The sequence below is a fragment of the Limulus polyphemus genome, unplaced genomic scaffold (genome assembly GCF_000517525.1).
Source record: "Limulus polyphemus unplaced genomic scaffold, Limulus_polyphemus-2.1.2 Scaffold2055, whole genome shotgun sequence".
Lineage (NCBI taxonomy): Eukaryota > Metazoa > Arthropoda > Merostomata > Xiphosura > Limulidae > Limulus > Limulus polyphemus.
Window position 1 is genome coordinate 100,080 of NW_013667665.1, and position 4,790 is coordinate 104,869.

General features: G+C 32.3%; 1 protein-coding gene across 3 annotated transcripts in view; it reads left to right on the top strand.

The window, feature by feature from the left end:
- Positions 1–483: 483 nt before the first annotated feature.
- The window catches only part of LOC106465801 (ATP-binding cassette sub-family B member 10, mitochondrial-like), a 38,748-nt gene continuing 34,441 nt past the window's right edge, over positions 484–4,790 (top strand). Inside the window, exon 1 of one of the 3 annotated variants that reach the window (XM_022393743.1) lies at positions 484–603. The gene's annotated coding sequence lies outside the window, so the exon portion shown is untranslated. Of the gene's footprint in view, positions 604–1,078; positions 1,473–4,790 lie in introns of those variants that run through there. The other 2 variants (XM_022393742.1, XM_022393744.1) reach the window with 2 other exon arrangements.

Consider the following 4,790-nt stretch of genomic DNA (forward strand, 5'->3'; position numbering starts at 1 on the left):
TAACCAGGTTTCATTCGAGCGGGCCCCTGGGCAGTTGCCCCCTTTGCGCCCCTCCCTGTCGGCGGGCCTGTGATTACAAAAAAATGTGGCTTTTTAAAAAATTCAAAATGTTTATTGTATGAAGTAATTGTTGTGTAACAAGTCTTTAAACTTTATAAAGAAAAGACTAGCAATTATAATATTTAAAAAAAATTGCAATACTGAGCTTCAAATGTAGACTTGACAAGAAAATATTTGATATAGTACAGCCTCCAATGCGTTCTGAAAAATTCCTTTCCATTTAGAATAACGTATCATCACAACTCTTATTTCTTTGACAAATTTCCATTGTATCTTTGGAAAATAAGAGTACATTAGCTATTGGCAAAATGGTTCCAAGTTTAAGTAATTTATTTTTTTTTGTTTGAAATAGAATTTCCTGTGTGTTGTTTCAAGCATCTGACCGGCCTCTGGTGACAAGAAGGAGTACGAGGATCAAGCAGACGACGTGGAACCGGAATTTAGAAAGATATAAAGAAAGCTGCATATATATATTTATATAAATTCATCATGGTTGTACAGTACACTCGGATACTTACTAGGATGTGAAATTGTATGTCACAAGTAAGGCCTAGTAGAATTCTGTGTTTATTACGTTACTTTAATCATTAATAATTAATTCTATGACTATCTTTGTCCTAATTCACCTGATCGTAATAATATTAATAATAATATAGTAATTGATATTATTATTACTATTAGGGCTAGTTATAATTGTATGTTTAGTTAATAATAACAATACTAGTATTACTGTAGCTTGTTTAGGTGTTAATGATATAATTTATAATACTACATAGTCTATATATGTAACGATTAATGTCACTATTATTAGTACGTAGCCTACTATTTTGTGTACTAAGTTAATTTTTAAATGTTAGACTATTGAGTATTACTAATATTAATAGTAATAGTTGTAATTAGTTAGTAGTAGTAAACAGTGTTATTTGCACTATGTACAGCATAAGAATGTTTTGCACGTGCAAATGAAGTGGTGTATCACCACCAGGGACATTTACTAATATAGAGCCTACATATCCAGCTCACAGCAAATTTTGGCCATTTGAAGTGTAATGCCAGCAGAAATAGTTATGGTTGGGGGAAAATATAATAGCCGTTCCAAGAAAGGATAGTGTACAGTGATATTGTTAAATGATGTACAGCCAAAGAATAAATCATTTTGAAGAAGAGAGTCTTCACTGTTTCCTATAGAAGTGGAAAAAATTGACAGCAAATCATTTAGGACAGCAATGAACTCCAAATCCACATCTTTAGCCAGTCTGAAGCAATGCAGTATCCTCATCCACAAGGTGAAAGCTGTGGTTAAGAAAAAGAAACTTTTGACTAGAAAAAGCCATTGCAGTAAAGCTGAGTATATCTTCTGATCAGTGATACCAAATGCAGAACCATCCACAAAAGAAATTTTGTATTGGATTGTTAGTTATCAATGAATTATTTCTAACTTAACCTGTACCTGAAATTTTATTGAAGGGTTCTTTATTATTTGCTATTTAAGATTTTGAAAATTCAACTGGAATTGTGAAGCAAGGTTTAATTTTTATTAAACAGTAAGGAATTTGTTTTTAACAAATTTAAAAACAAACTTTGCATTTGTTATTTATTGTTTATAAATTTTTTTTTTATTTAACCCGTGACACTGATTAAACCAAATGACTTGTCAGTATTATTTCAGGTTTTTGAAAATTTAACAATAACCAAGAAATGAGCTTTAAGTTTTACTTAACTGGGAGGAGTTAGGTTTACCAAATGGAATGCAAAACCATTCAGGAAAAAGAAGCTTTACAGTTATTTATCATATAGCATTCCATATTTCTTAGCGTTTCTTAAGTGTTTATTCTGCATGTATTTATTGACAAAACTTAAATTAATACATACAGACCTATTAAGTCTCAAGAAGTTTTCGATTATTCTAGCTAGAAGTGAAAGAGCCTTCAGTAAGATTAAACTGGTGAAAACAAGACTTTTGTGGACTGTGATTGGCAACAGACTAGACAACTTGTTAATTATAGATTGCGATTAGAAAATTGAAGCCATTATTGACCCAAGTGATATTTTAAATAGATGTGTGCAAGCTAAAAAGGGATGAATAGCCATCTAGGTGACTGTACATACTAGGTTTGATGACTTGACAAGAAACATAAGTTTCAAGATGGTATCTCACATATTTCGTGGAGTAAAATTCAAACAAAAAGGTTGCAAATGTAATTCAGCAAAGACTTAAGAATTCAGAGACCTGGATATCTATTTCAGTTTGCAGAAGTACAAGTTTGTGATTACAGTTTTAAAAATAAAAAAATTTAAAATGGGATTAAAAAACAACAACAAAACAATGTTTCACCATCATTGGTACATGATGATACCATGTTAATGGTCTGCAAAAAGTGTGATCTAAGATTGACTTTATCATCCTTCATAGAAGCTTGTTAGGGTGGATATTGTAGCATTGGATAATATTGCATTATCACAACCATAAGATTAAGCTCAATTAATGATGGAGGAAGTAGATCCAAGGGCAGTCTGACTGGGAATATTGTTTTTATAAAGTGTGATTACCTCTCACTGTAATTTATCAGTGGTAATGTGTAACACTTGTTAGGATATTAATCCAGGAATATAAGCTGAAGCTTGTTGAAAAAATTTAAGTAAAGAGTACGAGAAAAATTAAAAGTTGTGTTCTTTTGTCTCTGAGAAAGATAGAGGTACTAAAAATTATGTGAATTTTCATCCATGAAAAGTTGGATTATTTTTGTACATGGGCAGAGTAGGGCCAGCATGCCAGACTGTGGATCTGAGGTTCTGTATTTTACATCCTGTTACCACCAAAGAAAATCGTGCTCCACACTGCAGTGTCATGATGGTCAACTCCAACCATTTGGTCTGACAAGAGTAGCCCACGAGTTGGCAATGAGTAGTGTTAACTAAGTGCTTTCCCTTTAGTCAGCAGTTCAGCAACAATAACAAAGAAAAAAAGCTGGTGGCGGGAGCTATCAGCCAGTTTCCTTCCACATAGTCAGCAGTTCAAAATTAATAACAGTGGTAGATAGTCCTAATAGATTTGCCATAACAAAGATAGAGCAAGAAAGTTTGATGGCAATATTTTGGTTACTTAGTTAGAATAATTGAAAACACTAATATTATAATCAGAAACCCCAATTTTGAGTAGTTGATTATTTTCATGACAATCAGTGTCATTGTGATTAATCCATTGCTAGAATAATCAAAAACATTAATAATCAGAAAACTAATTTTGAACAGTTGATTATTTTTGTGACAATATAATTGAGATTTTGATTAATCCATTAGTTTACATGACCCAATCAGTGTAATTGCTCCTCATAGATAATCAATAAAATCATCCAGCTCTGTGAAGCTTTGCATTAAATTTAACAAATAAACAAGTTTTTGTGCTGAACATCAAAATTATATTGGTGTATAGGTTCAGTATTCTAACTTGTTCACATACCTATGTGAATGGGTTAGAGAACACTGTCTTTAAAGTTAACACTGTGTTCTTAATTTTTATCAACAGTGCACATACCATTTAACTGTAGCATACAACATCTGGGATATCAGTTATATGTTTAAGTTTTGAGCTCACACCTCTAAAACTCTGACTTTGATGTTCTAAGGGTGACAATGGAAAATAAAATATTATCATCATATCAGTGTTTATCCCATTTGATTGTGGGGTTCGCTTTAAGAGTCCTCTGCTTCCATTTGTTCTGATCCATCATGGCATCTTCCTCTTCAACACTAGAAATTTCCATGTTCTCTAACAGTGTCAAACTATTTTGTTTTTGGTCGTTTGCCTTTGATTTCCATCAATCTGACTACATTACATAGTTCTCTGGCCTTTGCATGATATATTCATACCACCTAGGGTGGTTTCGTTGTATCTTTTGTGTTATGGCTGTCACACCTATGCTTTCTCATACGTATGTGTTGTAGATTTGGTCTTTCCTGGTAACTCTACACATCAACCAAGCATTCTCACCTCTATGTTATGTAACATTTGCATGTTTTTTCTGTATCAGCTAACATTCATTCCTATACATTAAGATTGGTCAAATCATATTTTTTACACCATTTCTATCCATTTTACAGCTCCTGGCTTTTATAATTTCCTCCATGTTTCTGTGAAATGTAGTTTCCAAGCTAACTTCTTTGGCCATGCCCATCCTTGACATGGTTTCCTTCACCCATTTTGCACAGGATATGATAAAAAAATCTATTTGTCCCTTCACAGTCTCACAAAACACCCACACAAATCAAATATAACTCTTACTAAAGATTTTGCTTTTGTTAAGCAATGAGCAATAGTCAAAACTGCTGCACTTATTCAGTCTGTATTAGAAAGGTGCGAACTTAAAAAAATGACATGGTAAAGAATGAAGATAACTACACACTCAAATAGGCACAAAAAATATTTATTTATAGAGCACTAAATATAACCTTTTCCCCAAAAGGTCTTCATCAGAAAACAACCAACATAAATAATATAGTTATTAGTAATAATATTTGCTTCATGAAAGCAAATAAATAAAATGTAGTTCATTCCAAGCCTACTTTCCAAAACTGAACACATCTAATTTTTGTGCATAACACATGGCAAAACAAAAATAATAAATTTTCATTGCTTTTTTACATTTAGCTTATATTTATGCACAGTATTGTTGCGTATCTGCTTGTTTGTTAATTTCCGGTAGAAATTCTTTCCGAAAAACTTAAGCGAT